Consider the following 27843-nt stretch of genomic DNA (forward strand, 5'->3'; position numbering starts at 1 on the left):
CTGGGATCTTAGTTCCTCAACCAGTAATTGAACTTGGGACCTCAGCATTGAAAGCACCCAGTCCTAACCAAGGGACTGCCAGGGAATTCTCACTTTTGTTATTTAATGTGTCAGCTTTACATGGTTCTTTTGACTCTCTGCTAAGAAATTGTCTAACTTACATAATCTCTATATGCAAATAGAAATGTCTTTCTTTGTGGATAATACTACTCTTAATCTTGAAATCATTCTTGTCTGATATTAATACGGCCACTCCAGTTTTCTTTTGATTAGAACTCTCATGAAATATCTTTTCCCATTATTTTAACTTTACTCTATTTGTGTCTCTGAATTTTAAGTGTGACATACATAGCATTATAGTTGGCTCTCGGTTTTTGTTGTTTTTAATTTTTTAACACAATCTGATGATTTCTACCTTTTGATTAATGTGCTTAGTCTGTTTATATTTAGCATGATGCTTGATAAAGTTGGATTTGATTTGCCTCTTTGCTTTTTGTGTTCTATTTGTCTTATCTGATTTTTTTTTTTAGTTCTTTTTGTGCCTTCTTTTTTTAATCAGATATTTCTCAGTCCAAATTTTAATTTTCCCATTGACTTATTAAGGTATATAATTTTACCTTTTTTTTTTTTAGGTGTTTCTCTAGGGGCTATCCTTATGGTGAACATATAACAGTATGTTGTTTTTCAGTCGCTGAGTCATGTCCGACTCTTTGCAACCCCATGAACTGCAGCACTGCAGGCTTCCTTATCCTTCACTCTCTTCCTGATTTTGCTCAAACTCATGTCCATTGAGTCAGTGATGCCATCCAGCCATCTCATCCTCTGTCGTCTCCTTCTCTTCCTGCCCTCAATCTTTCCCAGCATCAACGTCTTCTCCAGTGCGTCAGCTCTTCGCATCAGGTGGCCAAAGTATTGGAGTTTCACTTCAGCACCAGTCCTTCCAATAAGTATTCAGAGTTGGTTTCCTTTAGGATTGACTGCTTTGATCTCCTTGCTGTCCAAGGGACTCTCAAGAGTGTTCTCCAGCACCACAGTTTGAAAGCATCAGTTCTTTGGTAGTCAACCTTCTTTATGGCTCAGCTCTTGCATTCATACATGACAACTGGAAAAACCATAGCTTTGACTATATAGACCTTTGTGGGCAAAGTGATGTCTCTGCTTTTTAATATGCTGTCTAGGTTTGTCACAGCTATTCTTCCAAGGAGCAAGCATCTTTTAATTTCATGGCTGCAGTCATTGTCAACAGTGATTTTGGAGCCCAAGGAAATGAAGTCTGACACGGTTTCCACATTTTCCCAATCTATTTGCCATGAAGTGATAGGACCAGATGCCATGATCTTAGTTTTTTGAATGCTGTTTTAAGCCAGCTTTTTCATTTTCCTCTTTCACCTTCAACAAGAGGCTCATTAGTTCCTCTACACTTTCCTCCATGAAAGTGGAAGAAAGTGATTCCAGCTTGTGTTTCATCCAGCTCAGCATTTTGCATGATGTACTCTGCATGTAAAGTGAAAGACTTATTATAAATGAGAGGCTTTATATAAAGTGAAACACTTTACATAAAGTGAAGGACTTTATATAAAGTGAAAGATTTTGCACAAAGTGAAAGACTTTATATGCAGAGTACATCATGCAAAATGCTGGGCTAGATGAGTCACAAGCTGGAATCAAGACTGCCAGAAGAAATATCAACAACCTCAGATATGCAGATGATACCACTTTAATCACAGAAAGTGAACAGGAACAACAGTATACTTAATGTCAAATTACTTAACACCAAAATGGGGATATTTTAAATATAAAAATAAAAAAGTGTGAATAATGATCCCCTTTAAAAGTGGAGGAGTATTACAGATGATTCTTGAGAATATCTCAACATAGGACCTGAAACCTTTGGAAACTTTCATACAATAAATTTTTCTTGAGAGGAAAAAAATCTGAAGCTGATGTTGTTGCTTGTTTTGTCTCTTCATATTCACTTTGTGCGTGTGCTAATTTTTTTTTTTTTTAGCATACTTTGGTTGGAAGCTGGACATAATAAGAATTGAGGCAGATAAGCATTTAATGTGAGGCTTTTATTAATCTAACTAGAAGGCGGGCTGTGTTTGATGTTTGCTATAGCTGCAGGAGCCAGAGACTTGAAATTTTTCTAGTGTCCTTGTTTATGTCTCCTCTTTTGACTTCAAGTTTCATAACTATGCTTTCTTGGAAAGAGTTTGCATCTTTCAGCTATAATCCACTCTTATTCTACTGGTCCCCACTGATGTGTGATAGTGTGTAGAGAAGGGAAAACATTTTATAATCTTATGATTAAATCTTAGTCCTTTGTGGGTCTGTTCTTTTAGGCTGTGATTTTCACAAGTATTTCTTAGTTCTCTCTTCCTCTACCTTTGAATGAGGTAAGAAGTCTAAGGGCCTGGATTGGAAGAAATATTCTTCCTTTATACCAGGTGGGATAGGCTCTGGTAAAGCCTTTTCCCCTGGAGAATGGGCTTTGTTATGGAAAATACTCTGGGCATATTTCACAATGTTCACTCCATCCCTACCCCTGCCAGAGCCGTATAGGGACTTTTCTTGGCTCTTCACCATGAGAACTCTGGAGTTTCCAGAGATAACAATGAAAGGGTAGGGCCCTCTCCCAAGACTGTGGCCCCCACACTCAGCCTCCAGCAATTTTTCAAAATTATTGTATACGTTTATGACTTCATTGGCTTCAGCTGCAGGTAAGCAGCTCTCAGGTAAGTACTCTCTGGATTCCCCTATCTCTACGGATTTATGGGAGCCAGTTTTCTCTGCAAACACATTTCTCTGATGAGTCCAAGAAGGATCATTAAGTTTTAGTTGGTTTAACTTTTTCTTGTTGTAAAGATGGAAGTGATGACTTCCAAGCACTTCACACTTCAGAGCTGAACCTGAAAGTCATTTACCCTTGTTTTTCTTATTTCTCTCTTGCTGCTTTCAATTTTTTCTATTTATCATTGATTTTCTGCAGTGTGAATGTCTGTGCTAGAGCATGGTATTCTTTGTATTTGTTCAACTTGGAGACTGTGGAGCTTTACCAGATTTTTCTTTTTGTTTTTATGCTTTGGCTGTACTGGATTTTCATTGCTGCATATGGGTTCAGTTCCTCTGCAGCGTGTGGGATCTTAGTTTCCTAACCAGGGATTGAACCCTCATTTCCTGCCTTGGAAGGCAGATTCTTAACCATTGGACCACCAGGAAAGTCCCTTTAACAGATTTTTTTTTTTTTTTACAAGCTATTGAGTAAAAAATTTGGCTTAAAGCTCAACATTCAGAAAATGAAGAAAATGGCATCTGGTCCCATCACTTCATGGGAAATAGATGGGGAAACAGTGGAAACAGTGTCAGATTTTGGGGGGTCCAAAATCACTGCAGATGGTGACTGCAGCCATGAAATTAAAAGACGCTTACTCCTTGGAAGGAAAGTTATGACCAACCTAGATAGCATATTCAAAAGCAGAGACATTACTTTGCCGACTAAGGTCCGTCTAGTCAAGGCTATGGTTTTTCCAGTAGTCATGTATGGATGTGAGAGTTGGACAGTGAAGAAAGCTGAGTGCTGAAGAATTGATGCTTTTGAACTGTGGTGTTGGAGAAGACTCTTGAGAGTCCCTTGGACTGCAAGGAGATCCAACCAGTCCATTCTGAAGAAGATCAGCCCTGGGTGTTCTTTGGAAGGAATGATGCTAAAGCTGAAATTCCAGTACTTTGGCCACCTCATGCGAAGAGTTGACTCATTGGAAAAGACTCTGATGCTGGGAGGGATTGGGGGCAGAAGGAAAGGGGGACACAGAGGATGAGATGGCTGGATGGCATCACTGACTCGATGGACGTGAGTCTGAGTGAACTCCGGGAGTTGGTGATGGACAGGGAGGCCTGGTGTGCTACAATTCATTGGGTCTCAAAGAGTCGGACACGACTGAGCGACTGAACTGAACTGAACTGACTCATATTTTGCCAGATATGAGGAATTAGTAATTTTTCTCTTGTATTTTCTCTCTCTTCGTACTTTTGAGATTGAAATTTAGTATTATGTTGGTCTGCTTGATAGTGTTCTACAGGCCTCTGGGTATCTGTCTTTTTCTTACTTGCTTTTCTTTCTGCTCTTTTGGTTGGATAATTTCTGTTTATCTTTTGTCAACTTTGTTGATTTCTTATTCTGTCATCTCTAATCTTCTGTTGAGCCTATTCAATAATTTTTTTGTTTCAGTTATTGTACTTTTAGCTTTGTAATTTTATTTGGTTTTCTTTAATAATTTTAATGTCTCTGTTGACATCCCCATTCTGTTCGTTCACTGAACTCATGCTGCTTTTAATTCTTTAACCATGATTGTAACAGCTGCTTTAAAATCTTAATGTACTAAATATAATATCTAAACCAATTTCAGCAAGGGCTCATAAACTGTCTTTTGTCCTGAATGTGGGCTACGCTTTCCTGTGTCTTTACATATTTGGTAATTTGGGGGTGAAAATTGAACATTATGAATGATACATTATGGAGACTGCATTCTGATGATTGTTGGATTTTGTTCTGTTAACTCCTTGACTTGCCTGAATCTTAACTGTTAACTTTATCTCCCTGGGAGAGGGCAGCAGCTGAAATCTCTGCTCAGACCTGGGGGTGTTCTCTACCTATGTAGTTAAGCCAAAAGTTCAGAAAGAGTTTACACTCAGATTTAGGGTCTCATTCTTTCTGAGCTTTCCTTGCTTCCAGCTGATTTGCCAGGCCCAGCTCTGGCAGATACCACAGGCCATTATGGCTTCAGCTTTATGCCACATGAGCTCTTCATGAGTTGGAAACATTAACAGTCAAGCGTAACAAATGTCCTAGTTCTGCCTGTCCTTTGTTTTGTTCAGGAGAAAGCCTGCTTGTCAAGGCTCACCTCTCCAGGCTCCACAAAACAAGCCCAGCCAGATTCTCCTGGACCAGAGACTACCCAGCCATGATTGATGGGGTTTCCACTTGCTGTCCCCTGACCCCAATCACACATACCACCCAGGCTGCCCTGCATGGGGCTCCAGTATCTCCTCTGTGTTGCGTGCTATGCATGTGAGTGCTGAGTCCCTTCAGTCGTGTCCAACTCTTTGTGACCCTATGGACTATAGCCAGTCAGGCTTCTCTGTCCATGGGATCCTCCAGGCAAGAATACTGGGGTGGGTTGCCATGCCCTCCTCCAGGGGATCTTCCTGACCCAGGGATCTAACCCGCATCTCTTTACGTCTCCACATAGGCAGGAAGGCTCTTTACCACTAGCACCACCTGGGTAATAAACACTTTCCTAAAAAAGAGCAGTAAAGACACACACTGTGCCTGATGCAATTCTGGTTTTTGAGAACATATTCCTCTCTCACATCTGCCTTCTTCTCCTTTGAGGCCCTTGGGGTCTCTCTCACACATGCATAGGTTAGCAGTCAGCCAAGGATGTGGATAGAATTTATGCTCATAGTTGGTTACCTACCCTCTCTGTGGTTATTTCAGTTCCAGCATTTCCCACTACATTTCCAGATACTCTGCAATCCTCAGTCCCGTCCTCTGACTCTTTAGACCAGGAAGCCTTCAACTTTTTGCTGTTTAAGCTGAACACAAGTTGGAGGATACACAGAGTCAAAAGAACAGTGAATAACAAATCTTACCTGGTTCAGTTTTATCTTTCAAATGTAGATTCCTCTCTTGTTTCTGCCTGTCATTTTCCTAGACAACTGCCCGACCCCCAACCCCCTATTACCGCCATACAAGCACAGTTTATTAACCAGGGGTTTGGGCAAAGTTTATACTCATATTTTGAGTTTATTCCTTCTGAAACTCTCTTAATTTAAGATATCCTAAACTCTGTCTTCTGCCACTTTCAGCCAGTTGAAGCTGTAATTTTCTGGAGTAAGATTTTGGACTTGGAATAGAAAATGCTCCCAGGCACAGTAAGCCACAAACTTGTAAATTTTACTCTTACAGTCATCTTTTAAGAATAAATTCCCCTGCAGTTTCTACCTGTTTCAACCACTTTCCAACGCCTTCAGATGGTTAAAAAAAAATTTTTTTTTCTAAACAGTTTTTGTAAATACTTTCCTAGGAAGGCTTGCTGGAGGTAGCTCAGATGGTAAAGAATCTGCCTATGATGCACGAGACCCAGGTTCAATTTCTGGGTTGGGAAGATGCTCTGGAGAAGGGGATGGCTACCCACCCCAGTATTCTTGCCTGGAGAATTCCATGGACAGAAGAGCCTGGCGGGTTATGGTCCATGACTGAGCAGCTAACACTTTCACATTCTTCACTTGCTGAAAAACATCACACCACAGTTGTTAGTGAAAGTTCCAAAGGGCTTTTTAAAAAAACTTATTTTTATTTGGCTGCCCTGGGTCTTCGTTGTTGCACTTGGTCTTTCTCTAGCTGCACCCAGTGGGGGCTACTTTCTGGTTATAGCATGTGGGCTCAGTAGTTGTGGTGAACTGCTTAGTTGCTCTGCAGCATGTGGAATCTTCCCCAGCCCAGGAATCTAACCCATGTTCCCTGCATTGGCAGGTGGATTCTTAGCCACTGTATCACCAAGGAAGTTCCTAAAGAGGTTTTTTTTGGTCTTGTTTTGTTTGCTATTTTTTTATATAACTTCCTGTTTTGTTTTGGTAATGTCTTTTTTTTTTGGCTTAAAAATTTTTATTTATTTATTTATTTTTTGGAAGCTAATTACTTTGCAATATTGTATTGGTTTAAGGAAATGGCAACCCACTCCAGTACTCTTGCCTGGAGAATCCCATGGATGGAGGAGCTTGGTGGGCTACAGTCCATGGGTCGCAAAGAGTTGGACACGACTGAGCGCCTTCACTTCACTTCACTTGCCATACATTGACATGAATCTGCCACGGGTGTACATGTGTTCCCCATCCTGAACCCCACTCCCATCTCCCTCCCCATCCCATCCCTCTGGGTCATCCCAGTACACCAGCCCTGAGCACACTGTATCATGCATCAAACCTGGACTGGCGATTTATTTCACATATGATAATATACGTGTTTCAATGCCATTTTCCCAAACTATCCCACTTTCACCCTCTCCTACAGAGTCCAAAAGACTGTTCTATACATCTGTGTCTCTTCTGCTGTCTCACATACAAGGTTATTGTTACCATCTTTCTAAATTCCATATGCGTTAGTATATTGTATTGGTGTTTTTCTCTCTGGCTTACTTCACTCTGTATAATAGGCTCCAATTTCATCCACCTCATTAGAACTGATTCAAATGTATTCCTCTTAATGGCTGAGTAATATTCCATTGTGTATATGTACCACAGCTTTCTTATCCATTTGTCTGCTGATGGAGATCCAGGTTGCTTCCATGTCCTGGCTATTGTAAACAGTGCTGCGATGAATATTGGGTTACACGTGTCTCTTTCAATTCTGGTTTCCTCAGTGTGTATGCCCAGCAGTGGGATTGCTGGGTCATATGGCAGTTCTATTTCCAATTTTTTAAGGAATGTCCACACTGTTCTCCATAGTGGCTGAACTAGTTTGCATTCCCACCAACAGTGTAAGAGGCTTCCCTTTTCTCCACAGCCTCCCCAGCATTTATTGCTTGTAGACTTTTGGATCGCAGCCATTCTGACTGGAGTGAAATGGTACCTCATTGTGGTTTTGATTTGCATTTCTCTAATGAGTGACTAAGGTCCGTCTAGTCGAGGCTACGGTTTTTCCTGTGGTCATGTATGGATGTGAGAGTTGGACTGTGAAGAAGGCTGAGCGCCAAAGAATTAATGCTTTTGAACTGTGGTGTTGGAGAAGACTCTTGAGAGTCCCTTGGACTGCAAGGAGATCCAACCAGTCCATTCTGAAGGAGATCAGCCCTGGGATTTCTTTGGAAGGAATGATGCTAAAGCTGAAATTCCAGTACTTTGGCCACCTCATGAGAAGAGTTGACTCATTGGAAAAGACTCTGATGCTGGGAGGGATTGGGGGCAGGAGGAGAAGGGGACGACCGAGGACGAGATGGCTGGATGGCATCACTGACTTGATGGACGTGAGTCTGAGTGAACTCTGGAAACTGGTGATTAACAGGGAGGCCTGGTGTGCTGCGATTCATGGGGTCACAAAGAGTCGGACACGGCTGAGTGACTGAACTGAACTGAATAATGAGTGATGTTGAGCATCTTATCATGTGTTTGCTAGCCATCTCTATGTCTTCTTTGGAGAAATGTCTGTTTAGTTCTTTGGCTCATTTTTTGATTGGGTTGTTTATTTTTCTGGAATTGAGCTGCATAAGTTGCTTGTATATATTTGAGATTAATTCTTTGTCAGTTGCTTCATTTGCTATCATTTTCCCCCATTCCGAAGCCTGTCTTTTCACCTTGCTTATAGTTTCCTTTGTTGTGCAAAAGCTTTTAATTTTAATTAGGTCCCATTTGTTTATTTTTGCTTTCATTTCCAATATTCTGGAGGTGGGTCATAGAGGATCCTGCTGTGATTTATGTCGGAGAGTGTTTTGCCTATGTTTTCCTCTAGGAGTTTTATAGTTTCTGGCCTTACGTTTAGATCTTTAATCCATTTTGAGTTTATTGTTGTGTATGGTGTTAGAAAGTGTTCTAGTTTCATTTTTTCACAAGTCGTTGACCAGTTTTCCCAGCACCACTTGTTACATTGTCTTTTCTCCATTGTATATTTTTGCCTAGCTAGTTTGTCGAAGATAAGGTGTCCATAGGTGCATGAATTTATCTCTGGGCTTTCTATTTTGTTTCATTGATCTATGTTTCTGTCTTTGTGGCAGTACCACACTGTCTTGATGACTGTGGCTTTGTAGGATAGCCTGAAGTCAGGCAGGTTTATTCCTCCAGTTCCATTCTTCTTTCTCAAGATTGCTTTGGCTATTCGAGGTTTTTTTGTATTTCCATACAAATTGTGAAATTTTTTGATCTAGTTCTGTGAAAAATACCATTGGTAGCTTGATAGGGATTTCATTGAATCTGTAGATTGCTTTGAGTAGTATACTCATTTTCACTATATTGATTCTTCCAATCCATGAACATGGTATATTTCTCCATCTATTTGTGTCCTCTTTGATTTCTTTCACCAGTGTTTTACAGTTTTCTATAAATAGGTCTTTTGTTTCTTTGGGTAGATATATTCCTAAGTATATGATTATTTTCTTTGCAATGGTGAATGGAATTGTTTCCTTAATTTCTTTTTCTATTTTCTCATTATTAGTGTATAGGAATGCAAGGGATTTCTGTGTGTTGATTTTATACCCTGCAACTTTACTATATTCATTAATTAACTCTAGTAATTTTCTGATGGAGTCTTTAGGGTTTTCTATGTAGAGGATCATGTCATCTGCAAACAGAGTTTTACTTCCTCTTTTCCAATCTGAATGCCTTTTATTTCTTTTTCTGCTCTGATTGCTGTCTTGATTGGCTTCTCTGGTCGCTCAGCAGTAAAGAATCTGCCTGACAATGCAGGAGATGCTGGTTCGATCCCTGCGTCAAGAAGATATCTGGGAGAAGGAAATGGCAATCCACTCCAGTATTCTTGCATGGAAAATCTCATGGACAGAGGAGCCTGGTGGGCTATACAGTTCATGAGGTAAAGAGTCAGACACAACTGAGTGTACACACACAGGCACTATTATAACTTTTGCTTCTGCTATCAAACATAATATAGAAAACTCAAGAGAAGAAAGAAGTATATTGCATTTACTCATATTTTTGCTTATATTTTGTCCTCCTTCCTAATGTCTGAAGATTTCTTCTTATATAATTTCCTTTCTATTTAGAGAAACTTCTTTAGCCATTCTTTAAGGGTAGATTTGCTGGTGTCAGATTCTCTTAGTCTACTTTCATCTCAAAATGTCTTGATTTCTCCTTGTTTCTTGAAATATATTTTCACTGGATATAGGATTCTATAGGTTGAATTCTTTTATTTCAGTACTTTAAAGTATTGTGCCAATCCTTTACCCATGGTTTCTGATGAGGAATCCTATGAGTTTGTTTTTCACTTAAGGTAAAGTCTCATGCTGTTTTTAAGACTTCTCTTTGTCTTTAGTTTTCAGAAGTCTGACCACGATGTGTCTCTGCATGGATTACTTTGGGTTTATCCTGTTTGGTTTTAGCTTAGCTTCTTGAATCTGCAGATTTATACCTTTTACCAAATTTGGGTCAACCCTGTTGTTCTCCTCTCCTTCTGAGATTATGATGACATATACATTAGACTTTTTGTTATTAGTCCCACAGGTCCCTTTGGCTCTATTCATTCCCACTCCTGACCCTCAATTTTTCAGGTTGGATAATTTCTGTTATTCTGTCTTCCAGTTCACTGGTTCTTTCCTTTGTCCCATCCATGCTTCTGGTGAGCCCATCCACTGAGTTTTTCTATATTAGCCATTGTATTTTTAACTTCTAAAATTTTCATTTGGTTCCTCTCTTTATCTTGTATTCTTTGCTAAGAATTTCCATTTTTTCCATTTCAAACTTGTTTGTAATTGCTTATAATTTTTATGATAACTGCTGTCAAAAGTCTTTGTCAAGTAATTCTAATATCTCTGTTAGATGTTATCATGCCAGATGTGCTGGCATCTATGGATAGTCTGTTTTCATTGAATTTGGGATCTTCTTGGGACTTGCTATGCTGAGTGATTTCCTATTGAAAACCAAACATTTAAAAATTTATTATGATTCTAAATCTTATTTAAATCTGATTTAGCTGGCTTCATCTGACATTATTATGATAGGGGTAAGGGAGAATGTCAGGTTGCCCAGTTAACTTCTGTTGAAATCTGAACATTTATTCTGGGCTGTGCTGAGAGTCCCAGCTCCCCGCTGAGCCTCCACTGCTACCTGTGTGGGTGAGAGGGTTGTTACTGCTCTCCATGTGGCCTCCAATGACACCATGAGGAGGGAAAGTTTTCTAAGGCCCTTCAGGGATGCCAAGAATGAAATCCTGCTCCCTTCTCAGCCTTCCTTTATACAACCCCTGCGTGGGGACTGGGGTGCTTCATTATAGGCTGGTGAAGGTTGAGGTCTAAGCTCCCCATTTGGCCTTTGTTGGCATGGGTATATGTATGGCCACAGTTTTTTTCAGTGGAGATTGGCTGAAATAGAGCTGTGATTGTCTAAAAATTTTTTGTCTTGTTAGTCTGTCCCCTTCCTTGTCCTTTGCCTAGAGAGAGCAGGCTTCTGCTAGATGTTTTCTCTTTTTAATCTGCATTCATTAGTGTTTTCAGGTGGCTGACTTTCCCCAAGTCTAGACTATATGAGGCAAAAAGAAAACTCAAGGAACTCAGCAGTGTGTAATTCCTTGGTACATTAGTTTGTCGGGGCTGCAATAAGAAGCACCACAGACTGAGTGACATACACAATAAAATTAATTTGCTTACAATTTTGGAGGCTAGAAGTCCAAGACCAAATTTCTTCTATGTTCTCCTTCCTTGGCCTGTAGATAAGCACCTTTTAGTTGTGTCTTTATGTGTGCACACCTTCCCTTGGGGTGTGTGGGTCCAACTTTTCTCTTCTTATAGAGACACTAGTCATATTGGATTACAGCCTGTCCTGATGACCTCATTTGACCTGAATTACATCTCTGAAGATCCTGTCTCCAAATATAGTCACATTTGGAGGAACTGAGGGTTAAGATTTCAACATTTGAGTTTTGGGGATTCAGCCAGTTACATATGGATCCCAAGGTTCCTGGCCTATCTTCTTTCTCTCTACCTTCCTAAGTCCTTTATATTTGTTTTGTATATCCTTAGTGGGAGGAATAGGGAATAGTCAGTCCCCCATTTAGTTGTCAGACCATTAAAACATAGTTGGTGACCGAGGTAGGGTCTGGACTAAGGTCATGGAGTAGAGCTCCTTTCACTGGAGTCCTCAGTGCTCAGGCAGTGGAGCCTCTGGAAGAGTACCTGGTATATAAAGGGAGAGACAGATCAAAAAACAAAAAACAATCAGAACTAAGGTCCAAGAGCCCAGGGAGCATTTTAGTAACAGTGTGGTAAAAAGTGAGGCACCAGGTGGCTTGGGAGATAAACAGAAGGTTTTCAACTAGCCAGAGAATGAAGGAAGTCTTGGTTCTAAGCGTAGTACTAGAACTTCTTCAAGACACCTATCCCAGTGTTGTGGGCTCACCTTGGGAAATGGCTCTAGAGTGAATCTGAATAACCATAACTTTTGCTGAGGATAGGAACCCCAATATAGAGTGTGACACAGAGAGGAAACCACCTCCCATCTGATTGCAGGGCTGTTGCCTTGGCAAGCTGACAAGGGTCTGCACCAAGGCCAGCAGAGTTCATGCAGCCACACCTATGGCAATGGCAGATGTCCTGCTGCACTGGCCAAAGGGACTGAAGAGTGTCTACCGCAGTAGATGCAGCCCCGGTTCTCGTGAAGCTGAGATCAGCAGACATGAGAAGCTGTACTGGAGTGAGGTCCCAAGCTGTCCCCCCTACACCCTCGCTTCACCCCTCACCAGGCAGCTGCAGACTCCTCTGAGCATGCCTGGGATTTCTCACATATCTCTGAGAGAATATCCCCTGGAAAAAGCTGCTTTTCTTACTGGTCATGTAAGTGGCTACAGAAGCATCAAGATTTGTGATATGGATGTAGGAATGACCTGACTTGTAGTTAGCGGGTACATTAAGGGAAGCACATTAGTCATTATTATAGCTCTTGTCTGAGTCTCTGGGCTGCAGCCAAGAGCGGAAATGTGCGTTTTAAAAATGAAAGCATCATTTTTATGCAGGAAGTACTCCAACACCTCCTGTTTCCTCACAGTCCTTCAGTTTGTCTGGTTTCTGCCTTGTCATCCCATTTGAGTTAGGATCATGCACCAGGCTAGAGAAAAGGGAAAGCCTGTCTGGAGCTGAAAGAGCATCGCTGGGGTTGGCAACACATAGCATGATTCCTACCTGCATTTTCTGGGAGCAAAAGGAGAGAGGGGTCTTCAAAAGCTCTGCAGACATTCTGGTCACTGACTCTGCAGCATGCATGTCTCATATTCATGAACATCGGCCCTATAGTCCCTGATTTCTACTTAGCACTTAATAGAGGTCAAGAGTAGAATTTCTTCTTCCTTTATTGCTTCAGAAAGGCCCTCATCTGGGAATTAGGGGGGAATTACACTTTATAGATCCAAGATCTCTAACAAGATGAAAAGAAGTAACACAATCACTTCCTGCTATCTTGGACAGATTCCTTAGGAAGAGGAAAGTGTGCCATTTTGGCGGGAGTAGACAGGAGCCATATGTCGCCATAAAGTAACATCTTTGATTTTGTATAGAACTCAGGTTCATTTTTAAATCCTATTTTCTCCCTGAAGGGCTTTCTCTTTCAGTTACTGCCTACAGCTTGAAGCTAGGACCCCATGCAGGAGACCTACAATCCTGCACTCCATTTTGCAATAATTATGCTATGTTCAAGCAATGATGTCTTTAGTTCTAAAGTGATCTTTCCTCAGTGCAAATCTGGTCTTGTCAGGCAGGGTTGGATGCCTGATCTTGGTGTCCTTGTGATGTCTATACGTTTATTAGCACTCATCACACAGTATTAAAATCCTGATGTACTTGTCTGTCTTTCTTACTTGGATGTGAACTTAACAAGTAGGGGAACTGCCTCTTACTCATCTTACAATCCTGGAATGTGGCAAAAAACCTGAAACATAGGTGGCCTTCAATAAATACTTGTTAGTTAAGTGAAGGGCTAACAAAATGAATGAGTGAATGACTAATCCATGACTTTTTATTCTGAAGGACAGGTCAACTTGGCATCACTTGCTTACTTCCTAAGTATTCAATGTTCAGTTGCTAAGTCTTATCTGATATTTGCAAGTCCGTGGGCACACCAGGCTTCCCTGTCCTTCGCTGTCTCCCGGAGTTTGCTCAAATTCATCACCTTTGAGAATGTAATGCCAACTAACCATCACATTCTCTGCCACCCTCTCCTCCTTTTGCCTTCAGTCTTTCCCAGCATCAGGGTCTTTTCCAATGAGTCAGCTCATTGGACCACTTTGGGTGGTCAAAGTATTGGAGCTTCAGTTTCAACATCAGTCCTTTCAATGAATAATCAAGGTTGATTTCATTTAGGATTGACTGGCTTGATCTCCTTGCTGTGCACCACAATTCAGGCATACATGTTCAATAAACTCAGTAAACATTTATAGGCCACTTACCTATGTGCCAGCCCAGCACCGGAGGTACAAAGGTTAAGAAGCACAGTGCCCAGAAGTCTTATGTAGCTTCCAGTCTGGAAAGTGGCACTGCCACTGGTCCTATAGTAGATAAACACCACAGGCTAAAATAGCCTTACATCAGGCCAGGTCCATTCTTCCTCCAGTAAGATTCATGTTTGGTTATCCTGCCAAATAAACGAGTTATGAAAACAGCAGCCAGCCTTTTCCGGTCATGCTCCCAGACCAGGAAATGGGTCTGCATTTAATAATGCAGCTGTGTGTCCTGCCACAGAGGTGCAATGACCCTGGGACAAATGCAGAAGTGGTCTTGTTGCAGGAAGGTGGACCCCTTCCAGGGCCTGAGAGTGGACTGTCATCTAACACTTGGAAATGAATTGTCTGATGAGACACACATGCTGATAAAGCAAGAGGCTTTACTGGGAAGGGGTGCCTGGGTGGAGAGCAGCAGGAGAACCACTCTGTCTCGTGGCTTGCAGTCTCAGGTTTTATGGTGATGGGGTGAGTTTCTGGGTTGTCTCTGGCCAGTCATCTGGCCTGGCCCGTCTCTGGTGACTCAGAGTCCTTCCTGCTGGTGCACACGTCTCTCAGCCAAGATGGGTTCAAGTGTGAGGGTTTCTGGGAGGTTGGCAAGACTTCTCCCTCTTCCTTTTGGCCCCTTTTGAACTCTCCCACTTAGTTTTCGGTGGCAGCACCTCATTCTTTGTAGTGATCTCCTGTGTGAGACAACTCAGGCAAGTGGTTTTCCTCATGCCTGGCCAAAGTGGGCGGGTTTTCTCGATGGTTCCCTAACAATCTGACTGGAAGGGATGAGGGAGGGCTGGTGGAAAGGACAGGATTTGTGAAGTTGCATTTCCCTCCAAGCTCTAACTTAATGTGGATATTAGAAAGGACTTTTGGTGAATCTTTTAGAATGGTTTTTTTTTTTTTTTTTGGTTTGGAATGGTAGGTTTAGAATATATATTTTTAAAATTTTTATTTTTACTTTATTTTACTTTACAATACTGTATTGGTTTTGCCATACATTGACATGAATCCACCATAGGTGTACATGAGTTCCCAATCCTGAACCCCCCTCCCACCTCCCACCCCATTGACAGACTTGTGGGAATGCCAAAACCTCTAAAGTTACCAACAGTGCCACCACTGAATGAAGCTCTTGTCCTTTACTGGGTTTTCCCTCATGGTTCAGATGATAAAGAACCTGCCTGCAATGCAGGAGACCCAGGTTCAATCCCTGAGTCAGGAAGATCCCCTGGAGAGGGACATGGCAACCCATTCCAGTATTCTTGCCTGGAAAGTCCCATGGACAGAGGAGCCAGGTGGTCTACAGACCATGGGGTCACAAAGAGTCAGACACAAGTGAGCGACTAATGCACACAGTGTCACCATGTGCCTATCACGGAGGTAGGACAGTGAGAATCTGGAGACATAAGACCCTTCCCGGCATCTCGAAAACCACAAGGTGAAAGGATACTGACTATAAGCGTCTTTTTCATTTTCATCATTCCTTCAGAAGCTAGTAAAAGCTATTACAGAATTAGGCTTAATAAGGCAGATGGGAAAACTATTAGCTCACTCAGTCACTTCCAATGCTTTAGTTTTATATAGGCAGCTCCATTCATCTGTCACTGTTTCTCAATTCCTCATCAACAGTCACAAAGTTCGGGAAAGATGGTAATACCCTTATTCTGAAGAGCCAGACATAAGACCAGCTCTGGTTGGGACATTTAGTCCTAGATGGGAAAGTGGCAGGGTGAGGCCAAATGTCTGGTCTGAACATGGCAGAAGCTCCTCACTGTCTTCCCTTTGCAAGAGGTTTTGACAAGTAAGTGCACATATGATGAAAGAGAGGGAGAGGCGGTGGGGGAGGGCTGAGCGCAAGGGAGTTCTTTGGAAGCCTGGTATGATTCTGTCATGTTTCATCACCATCACAAAGAGACCAAATCTGAAGTAAAAAATGGCAAAGACTCAAAGAAAATAAGTCATGCAGACTGGGTAATGACCTAATTAAAAAGCTCCTCTATCTGCTGCTATGTTCTATTTATAGCTGAAATATGAACATTCCTGACAGGAAACATAAAGCTTAGCAATCCTAAGATTTTAAGGCGGTAGGTTCAGGTTTGCTTAATAAATCATTCCTGTGTTCATGAGGTTGGATATTTTTATTCATATGCTTTTTCATTTTAACGAAATTGTTAGTTCATCCTCTTTTCTGTATGAGATGACACTCATGGGATTTACTTGCTATTTAGGGATGGTGGCGAGAGTAGGAAAAGGATCTTTTTGTTTAAAGTGTTTTGCTAAATGCACATGAGCTTCATGCACACACCATTACCCTCAATATACCCTAATGCTTGTTCTCAGTGCTGGTTTTTTAGGTTATATTGCAGCAGCTGTTTTTTCCCCCAGAAATGACCATAAATAATTGTATTATGTTTTACTGAAATCATTACAAAAATAAAACCAATAAGAAAAACAAAATCTCTTATCAAGAAGTATCTAGACCCTTATACTATATGTTAAGAGAAAAAAGCAGAACACATGTTGTGTGAGTAATCAGGCCCACATTTCTGAAGCCCTGGTATCCAGGACTTATGGACATGCCAGCAAATCCCTCACTGGCAGAATTAATCTTTCATGAAAGAGTATTTTTCAGTTTGGGGAAAAAAAAACCTTTACTAGGCCTTTCAGTTCTACAAACAGTGTTATTAATTCTGAGGGTAATTCAGAATTTTTTGAAAGAAAAAATGTACATAACCTTCCCCACTCCCCAGAGCTGATGTAAAGTATTTTTTTTCAGTACTATAAAAGTATATATTTAAAACAAGTTTTAAAATCTTGATCTTTGTGGCTGTTGTATAAATGCAAAGCCAAAACAAGTTGTGATGTTTAATTTCATTTGTCAACTTGGCGAGGCTACAATGTCTACATATTTAGTCAAATTCCAGGCTTAATGTGAAAGAATTTTTAGATGAGATTAATACATAGATCAGTAGGCTCTGAATACAGTAGATTACCCTCCATAATCTGGGTGGGCCTCATCCAATCAGCTGAAGGCCTTAGAAGACTGAGGTACCCTGAGGAAAAGGGAATTCTGCTTCCAGATAATCTCTGGGCTCAAACTGCAGCATCAACTCTTCCCTGAGTCTCCAGCATGCCAGCGCCTCCTGCAGATTTTAGATGCCAGCTCCTATAACCTCATGAATTTATTACAGTTTTCTCTCTGTGTCTATCTGTATTCCTCTCTCTCTCTCCACACACACACACACACACACACACACACACACACACATGTCCTGTTGGTTCTGTTTCTCTGGAGAACTTTAACACACAGATCCACAAAGTAAGTAACTATAAAGTATGAAACCAATAAAAGTTGAAATTAACAACTCTAATATAATGTGACAGATGTCAGTTTACTAGTGTCTGATGTTGAATTTCATGGTGGAAATATGGCTTCTTGGAATTACTTCAATTTTTTCATCTGTTTCTATATTTGACTTTAAAAATATTAATGCCAAGAAACATTGTTTATATAAATGCATTGTAGAAAACAACATAAATAACTTTGCTCAGTAGCTTCAGTCATGTCCGACTCTTTACAACCCTGTGAATTTTAGCCTGCCAGGCTCCTCTGTCCATGGAACTTTCTAGGCAACAATACTGGAATGGATTGCCTTGCCTTCCTCCAGGGGATCTTCCCAACCCAGGGAACAAACCTGCATGTCCTTCATTGCAGGCGGATTCTTTACCCCTGAGCCACCAGGTTTTAAGATTTTATTTTTGCAAGTCCTGGGAAATTAGACCTTACCTTTAATTAAAATGTTAACAGTAAGCACAACTAATTCTATAAAGTTGCTTAATTCACTGGCATGCATGTATGCTCAGCCACTTCCAACTCTTTGCAATCTGTGGACTGTAGCCCATCAGACTCCTCTGTCCATGACATTTTCCAGGCAAGAATACTGGAGCAGATTGCCATTTCCTACTCTAAGGTATCTTCCCAACCCAGGGATCAAACTTGTGTCTCTTGCATCTCTTGAATTGGCAGGTGAATTCTGTCCCACTGCACCACCTGGAAAGCCCTTAATTCATTGGAGGGTAACATAAAAACCCTCCTGAAAGTGGGCATAGAGGGAACATAATAAAGGCCATATATGACAAACCCACAGATAATATCATATTCAACAATGAAAAGCTGAAAGCATTTCCTCTAAGATCAGGAACACACAAGGATATCCTCTTTTACCACTTTTATTCAACATAGCTTTGGAAGTCCTGGCCACAACAATCAAAGAAGAAAAAGAAATAAAAGGAATCTGAATTAGAAAATAAGAAGTGAAACTGTGATGGTCTGCAGATGACAAGATACTACACATGGAAAACCCTTAAGATGCTACCAGATGTCTACTAAAACTCAAACAAATAAATAAAAATAAAAAGCCAAATAAATAAAAATTAAAAAGATTGCCAAGAGGAATATCAACAACCTCAAATATACAGATGATAGGCAATGGCAACCCACTCCAGTACTCTTGCCTGGAAAATCCCATGGACGGAGGAGCCTGGTAGGCTGCAGTCCATGGGGTCTCAAAGAGTCAGACACGACTGAGCGACTTCACTTTCACTACTCTAATGGTAGAAAGTGAAGAGGAACTAAAGAGCCTCTTGATGAGGGTAGAAAAAGGGAGTGAAAAAGCTGACTAGAAACTCAACATTAAAAAATTAAAATAAAAAACTAAGATCATGGGATGGGAGCATCTGGTCCCATCACTTCGGCAAATAGAAGGGGAAAAAGTGGATGCAGTGATAGATTTTACATTCTTGGGTTCTAAAATCACTGTGGACAGTGACTGCAGCCAGAAAATTAAAAGACTCTTGCTTCTCAGAAGGAAAGCTATGACAAACCTAGAGAGAATGTTAAAAAATAGAGACATTACTTTACTGACAAAGGTATGATTTTTCCAATAGTCATGTATGAATGTGAGAGTTGGACCATAAAGAAGGCTGAATGCCGAAGAAGTGATGCTTTTGAACCATGGTGTTGGAGAAGACTCTTGAGAGTCCCTTGGACAGCAAGGAGATCCAACCAGTCAATTCTAAAGGAAATCAACCCAGAATATTCATTGGAAGAACTTTGCTAAAGCTCCAATACTTTGACCACCTGATGCAAAGAGCCAACTCATTGGAAAAGACTGTGATGCTGGGAAAGATCAATGGCAAAAAGATAAGGGGTCAGCAGAGGATGAAATGGTTAGATAATATCACCAACTCAATGAACTTGAATTTGAGCAACTCCGGGAGATAGTGAAGGACAGAGGAGCCTGACGTGCTGCAGTCCATGGGGTTGCAAAGAGGCAGACAGGACTGAATAACAACTATAAAAATTTCTTAAATATACAGTATTTTCTAACTCAATGATTGATGGAACTGGGAAGAAAAAAAATTCTTTGTAAATAAACCGCTTTAGTTGATGCATATAAATACTGGGTACCCAATGCAACTGCTTTTAAATATGAATGTGGAAGCAGGATCTTTGTAAGCAGCATGCTCACATCATCATATGCACAAGCTGATTCTATTCTTCTAGCAATCTCTTCAAGCTGTTACAAAAATCCTTCATGGTACAGTGTGCCATGATAGCATGTGGGCTTCAGCTCACAAACTTCACAAGTGCAAATGCAAGCACTAAATATTCTTGCCAGGCCTCATTTACAATCTAGTTCACCAGATAGTCCAGAATATACTTTTATTATTCAGGTTATCATTGAGAGAAAGGTACAATATGTTTAAAATAATCGTATCTCTTTCTATGAAGAGCTCTTAAATATTAGTGAAGAAATGTAAGTAATCTTATTGACAAATAGAGGAAGCATATGAATAACAGCAATGAAATTAAAATGGCATGTAACAAATGGAAAGACTTCTGCTTAAGCATGGCAAATTAAACCTACGTATTTCCCCTTGCTTCCTTCTATACTCTGTGAAAATTGCAAAAAGTAATGAAAAAGCACCACTCACAGGGAAAGGCATGAAAGCAGATGAGTTACATGAATGTCATTTTGAAAACTGGGAAGCAGGTGGATGAGCAACACTTACTTAGCAGCCAGAATGGAACCCGAGACCACAAGAGTGGGGAGTAAGGATGGCACAGGAGCAAGAAGAAGGATATCAGTTTACACTCCGATCCTCTGAGGGCACAGGGATTGCTTATTAAAGCTTGGTTATAATGTAGTTTTTAAGCCATACATGTGTGTGTTATTGATCCTTGCCTCTTGGTTTCATGCCCTTGTGTAGTCTCTTCCCACACTAAACAAAGTGGTATAAGTGATAGGACATTGTGGAAAGGACAAAGTGTGACCTCAGAGGCTAGGTCACAAAGCTTCTGTCATTCTGCCCTCCTTTCTCTCATGGAGAGCTGCTCTCGAATAACTCGCGTTATCAGGACACAGGAGTGGCCCTATGGAGAGGTCTGTGTGTGCTGACCGTCAGCCTTGCTAACCTTGAGAACAAGCGAGCCGTTTGGAAGCAGCTCCGCCAGCACAGGTCAAGCCTTAGACGACTGCAGCCCCTGCCAACACCCTGGCTTCAATCTCACGAGAGACACTAAGCCAGAAACACCCATGTACGCTGCTCCAGAATTCCTGAAGCATAGAAACTGAAATAATAAAGCTTTTCTCGCCACTAAGTTTTGGCGAAATTTTGTTGCACAGCAACAGACAATTACTGTAAGCAACCGTAAACTAGGAACATTGAAGAAGAAGGTGCAGGAGGTGACTGGAGAGCCTGGAGTGGATAGTTCAGAGTGAATGTGACTGGCCACCAGCACAGAAGACCCCAGGATGGGCATGTGAGACACAGACATCTCTCGGAAACTCCCAGAAGTTTTATGGAGTAAAGGCACTGTGAGAATAGTAGTGGGAAGGCTACTCAGTTACTCAGTCATTTCTGATTATTTGTGATCCCATGGACTATAGCCCAGCTAGCTCCTCTGTCCATGGGATTCTCTAGGTAAGAATACTGGAGTGGGTTGCTGTGTCCTGTTCCAGGGAATCTCCCCGACCCAGGGATAAAATCTGTGTCTCCTGCATCTCCCGCATTGGCAGGTGGATCTTTACCACCGGGAAGCCCAGTGGGAAGGCTAGACTCCTGTTGATGGGGAATGGGAAGTGCGGGTTGTTCAGCAGTGTGGTTGGTAGCACCGCACCAGGACACGGTTGGCTCTCTAAGCCAGCAGTGATGTACACACGCTGTTATTCAGTTACGAAGTCGTGTCTGCCTCCTTGTGACCCCATGGACTGCAGCACACCGGGCTTCCCTGTCCTTCACTATCTCCCAGAGTTGGTTCAGATTCATGTCCATTGAACCAACGATGCTATCTAACCATCTCATCCTCTGCCAGGTTATATATAAAATAGCTGGAAGGAAATTTTAATAATGAAGGTATCTGGATTGTAATAAACATTTACCTGTTTTCTTAGTCTGTTTTAAACCTTCCGTATTTTCTGCGGTGAGCATGTGTTGGGTTAAAATTTAATTGTGATAAAATGCACATAACATAAATTTTACAATTCAAGTGTACAGTTCAGTAGTGTCAAGTCCATTCACATCGTCGTGCAACCATCACTGCTATCCATCTCCAGAACTTCTTTTCATCTTGCAAAACTGAAACTCTGGACCCATGAAACAACTTTCCATTCCCCCCTCCCCAAGCCCCTGTTAACCATGGCTCTGCTTTCTATCTCTATGGAATTGACTATTCTGGGGATCTGCGTAAGTGGATTCATGCAATAGTCCTTTAATGTCTGGTTTATTTCACTTAGCATAATGCCCTCGAGTTTCAACCATATTATATGCCATATTATGGAATATGTCAAATTTTCCTCCTTTTTAGAGGCTGGATAGTATTCCATTGCATGTATATACCACATTTCATTTATCCGTTTGTCTGTTGATGGGCACTTGGGCTGTGCATTAGTCTGCTTGGGCAGCTAGAACAAAATACTCAGACTGGGTGGCTGAAACAACAAAAATTTGTTTTCTCACAGTTCTTCAGGCCTAAAGTCCTACATCAAAGTTTTGACTTATTCAGTTTCTGGTGAGGGCTCTCTTCCCAGCTTGCAGATGGCTGCTTCCTTCCTGGGCCCTCATATGGACTTTCTTGTGTGTGTACACACAGGAGAGAGAGTGATTTCTCTGCTAGCTCTTCTTTGTTCTTGTTGTTTAGTCGCTCAGTCGTGTCTGACTCTTTGGGACCCCATGGATGGCAGCATGCCAGGCTTCCCTGTCCTTCAGTATCTCTCAGAGTTTGCTCAAACTCATGTCCATTGAGTCGATGATAACATTCAACTATCTCATCCTCTGTTGGACCAGAAAGAAGGCTGAGTGCCAAAGAATTGATGCTTTTGAACTGTGGTGCTGGAGAAGACTTGAGAGACCCTTGGACAGCAAGGAGATCAAACCAGTCCATCCTAAAGGAAATCAGTCTTGAATATTCATTAGAAGGACTGATGCTAAAGCTCCAATAATTTGGCTACGTGATGCAAAGAGCTGACTCATAGGAAAAGATTCTGATGCTGGGAAAGATTGAGGGCAGGAGGAGAAGGGGGCAACAGAGGATCTCTTCTTATAAGGGAACTAATCCTATTGGATAAAGGCACCTCTGGAATTAGGATGCCCTCCCCTGCAGGAGATCAGAAAACCTGCACTCTGACATTTTTCTCCCCAGTTTCTCAGAGTCCATGTGAAGATCACTCCTTGTGTTAACAGGTCTTGTAGTCAAATATGGGAACAACAGAGATGTTAAGGGCACAGCTTAGAAGTCACTCCAGTCCTGAGGACGTAAGCTGCTCACCCTCTTGGTGGGGTGCATTTCAGTAACGCAGAAAACTTCTTCCGGAGTTTTGCAGTGATGGGTTAGTTATCCACTCATTTCTCTCTCAAAAGAAACTTCATCTAAGCCCCAAGAGCTGCTTCTTATGAGGTCAGCACCTGTGAGATCTGGTGCTGGGTAGGGCTGTGCAGAGCGTGGCATCCTCAGTGAAGGAGAGTGCAAAGCATGGACATTAACAACATGGAAATCACAGCAGCCAGAAAGGTGTATGGGCTGGGAAGTCTGCCGCATGTCCTCACAGCTTTCTTTTTTTAAATATTTGTTTTATTTATGATTTATTTATTTGGCTGTGCCAGGCCTTACCTGAAGCATGCATGATCTTTTAGTTACATCATGTGGGATCTAGTTCCCTGACTAGGGATCGAACCCAGACCCCCTGTATTGGGAACCCAGAGTCCCAGCCACTGCATCACCAGGGAAGTCCCCCTCACATCTTTCTTATGGCAAAAGGAAATGATTAGACTTCTCAGAACCATGTGGCTTTATAAGATAGAGCTTCCTGAAGCAAACACTTGAGCTGATTACCAGTGGGTTTGTGTCTAATGGCTGAGTCACTGGATCATACAGGTGCAACATTCCCAGAGAGTCCTGGCCTTGTGGCTGTTGTTTAGACTGTGGAATTCTAGAATCACTAGGCCTTACCTTCTGGCATAGCCAGGCACAGATGTGGAATTACATTTTTTGTCTGATGTCCCACAGGGTATGTTTTAACACTCTCCTGGAGGTGAGTGAGCTTCTGAAGTTGGAAACACGGCATCATAAAAATTTGCTAAGCCTGCTTATTTTGAAAAAGTATTTGATTCCATGTAAAATTAAAAGTACCTTTAGCAAGCTTTAGGATGGAAAGACCTGGATCACTCCTCCATTAAAAGTCCAGAGATGTGGAGTTTTCTTCTTTTCCTTTTAAGATTCCCAAAATGAATTCAGACTAATGGAATTCAATGAAATTCAATGGATATTGTACTTGGAGACTAATTTTTTTAAAAGAAACCATACGATACTAGTGATGATACACATATATACATACATGTATGCACATACATGAGAAAATAATCTGGATAGATACACTGAATCAAACTCAATTCTTTTTTTAAAGAATGATTTTATTTTTGGCTGCACTGGACCATCATCACTGTGCAGGGGCTTTCTCTAGTTGGGGCGAGCAGGAGCTACTGTCGAGTTGAGGTGTGTGGGCTTCTCATTGCAGTGGCTTTTCTTGTTGTGGAGCATAGGCTCAGCTGCCCCACAGCATGTGGGATCTTCCTGGACCAGGGATCGAACCCGCGTTCCCTGCACTGGCAGGTGGATTCTTAACCACTAGACCACCAAGGAAGTTACCCACATGAACGCATACACACAGCCAAAGTGATTTTCCAAACTGCATTTCCAAAGGAAATCGAGTTTTAAAGGCTCCCATTCAGACTCACATTAATCAAAATGCCACAGAGCAACTGGGCCAGTTCAGCTGAGCACAATACCTCCCATGAGGTCCTATCTTCCACTGGAGTCTATTGGGCATTTCTGCCTGAATGGGAGCCTGGGACAGCCAGCGTGAGGTCACCAGTCCCCCGGAGCAGCCCAGGAATACATGGAGCAGGCTCCATCTTCAGGAAGCCAGCAGACTCCTGGCAAAACAAGGGGGCCGGAGAGAAGGGTGGGGGTTTGTAAAGCCAGGAGGCCCAGGAGAGTTCCTTGGGTTTTTTCCTTCTAGAATGAAGTGCATTCCCTGTGTCTTCTTTATGACAGCCTTAGAAGGCTGGTGATGAAATCTGCTGCTCCACGGTGAAATGCCCACCAGCATTGCTTTCCTGGACACCTTTTCCCTTGCTCTGGGGGTGAGAGCACCCCGTTAGGAGGTTTTCTGGGGAGAGAGGTACAGGAAATCGTGTGATGCTGTTAGTGATTTTATTTATGCAGCACTTGCCCCCAGGACGAGGGAAGAGAGGTGAGAGACTGACCTCCTAGGGCCTTGGGAGTAGAGTGCCTGCATGAATGGCAGGGTCCAGAGCTTAATCCGTTAGGGGGTGCTTAGCTGCCTTTGTGTTGGAGGTGACCAGATAACTGGGCACTTCAGCTTCCTTCCTTTGGTAATATTCAGCTATTAATTCACACACTGTGACCAAATCAGCCTTTTTCGTTTTCTTTTCTTCTTGAGGAAACATGGGTAAGAGACAAAATGAGACTTCACTGGTGGTACGGTGGATAAGAATCCGCCTGCCAATACAGGGGACATGGGTTCGATCCCTGTTCAGGAAGATTCCACATGCCTCAGGGCAGCTAAGCACATGTACCACACCTAGTGAGCTCCTGTGCCTAGAGCCCATGCTCCACAGCAAGAAAATCACTGCAGCGAGACGCTCACACACCACAATGAAGAGCAGTCCCCAGGCTCCACAGCTAGAACGCCCGCATGCAGCAGTGAAGACCCAGCACAGCCAAAAATAAAGAAATAAAATTTTTTTAAAAAGATTGAATAAACCCACACTGAAAAGGAAGGAAAGACAAAATGATTTCCGTCAAGCATCTTCTTTCCTTCATTTTGGCAGCTAAACTGGTTTTTAAACAACAGTTACCTACGTTTCTGTCTCTAAACTGTATTTTGATGTTACAATTGTTTTGATAGTGATAACTATCACTAATGGGGAAACTACTGAACAACTGTGGCTGCATCTTCTCATGTAATTTCCACACCACAAATGAAGCATTACTAGTTCCATTTTATAGATGGCATTTTATAGAAAAGCAAGGTAATCAATGAATGGGGAAATTCATTAATGAATGAAAGAATTATGAATTAATGAATGGAACAATTAACCAAGGAGCAATTAAATAACTTCCAGTTTATATAGCTAGCAACTGAGGAAGCCAGAGTTTGACCTCAGCATATCCTCCTCCACCCACCTGCACCTTCCTTTCGGCCCACCACCTCCACAAAATCTGCAAGATTTATTTTCTGTATAACTGACTTCACTCATACCTGCACTCCATTCCATTGTAAATAAGATCCCTTCAAGATCCCAAATAGTCTGGGAAATGTGTCCATTGTAGGCTCAGCTCTCCAGCAAGTCCAAAGCAGTGTGGTATCTGTCGTCGAGGAAGGGGGATTTGTGCGAAATTTGGTTTTGTGACCATAAGCTGGCTATAGGGCTGACACGCCACCTTTCCAGGCCCCATGAAACCCCAGCAGAGGATGCTGACAAGCTTCTCCCTGTGCTTTGAGTCAGGATTTCACAGACAGTGAACACAAAGACCTATCACCCCTGCAGAAGGAAGAGCAATGCTCTCCTTCATCCTGGTTCATGACAGCCAAGCCACAGGCAGGCCCAGAGTGGGCCCTGTAGGGTGGTGGGCTGCCCACTGCCTGGACCATCCTCCTGGGCCCCTCGGGTCACATGGAGGCTGATGCTCATACTGCGCTTCTGAGTCAGATCTTCCTCACTGAGTGGAATTTAAGCATATTTTCCAATATTTCACACCCCCTGCCTCCCCCACGCTGCCTGCCTCATGGAGCTGACATGGCAGCTACAGCAACTAATGGGGTGTTAGTGCCTGGAAATCGGTAAGTACCGCATACCAAGAAACTGTTGTCATTGTTGTTTAGTTGTTAGATCATGTCTAATCTTTTGTGATTCCATGGACTATAACCCGCTAGGCTCCTCTGTCCATGGGATTTCCCAGGTTAGAATATTGGAGTGGGTTGCCATTTCCTTCTCCAGGGGATCTTCTCGACTCAGGGATTAAACCTAAGTCTCCTGCATTGGCAGGTGATTTCTTTACCACTGAGCCACCAGGGAAGCCCAGACCAGCGAATAGCATTTTCAAAAATAAACATACAAAATCCTAAAGGGAGAAAGAAATGGATGGTAAGCACAGGCTCACTGTAATGCGGATGATATTGGGTGAAATGTGGCTTAGAAAACAGTCCTCATCCCTTATCCACTTCCCAAGCTCCACATCACTGTCCCAGTGACGCATGACCAATTCCAGGGTAACTGTGCCAATCTGAAGATGGCCTGAGAAGAGGCCTTTCTAACCTTCTAAAGCCAAGGACGTCCCTTGTGTGTGAGATATAGATCATATACACATAAATCCCTCTGTTTCACAGGGAAGCGTTAAACACATGGCCCATACATAATAATGTCTGTCATTATTCAAGAAGCAGTTGTTGAGGATATACTATTAATATGTGCCAGGCATTGGAAGAGACCAATACCTCCAAAAATTATTATAACACTGTGTAGTAAGTGCTGTTTCTCATGGGGTATTGAAATTAGAAAATAATAGTGGATTATATACAAAGAAATACAGGATCCTATAGAAGGAAGCAGATAAATCTGTCTGGGAGAGCTAGGGAACATGTCACAGAAGTTGAACTTCGAGCTTTGTTTTAAAGGCACATAGGAATTCATAGGCAGAGAATTCATAGGTTACATCAGGCAAATATTGTTGTTATTGTTTAGTCCCTAAGTCATATCCAACTCTTTTGTGACCCCATGAACTGTAGCCCGCAAGGCTCCTCTGGCCATGGGATTCTCCAGACAAGAATACTGGAGTGGGTTGCCATTTCCTCTTCCAGGAGATCTTCCTGACCCAGAAATCAAACCCGTGTCTCCTGCAATGCAGGAGATTCTTTACCCACTGAGCCACTGGGGAAATCCTTAAATATTCATTAATTGGGCTTCCCTGGTGGCTCAGATGATAAAGAACCTGCCTGCAATGCAGGAGACCTGGATTCCATCCCTGGCTCTGGAAGACCCCCTGGAGAAGGGAAAAG

The sequence above is a fragment of the Capricornis sumatraensis genome, chromosome 10, assembly GCF_032405125.1.
Source record: "Capricornis sumatraensis isolate serow.1 chromosome 10, serow.2, whole genome shotgun sequence".
In the NCBI taxonomy this organism is placed as follows: domain Eukaryota; kingdom Metazoa; phylum Chordata; class Mammalia; order Artiodactyla; family Bovidae; genus Capricornis; species Capricornis sumatraensis.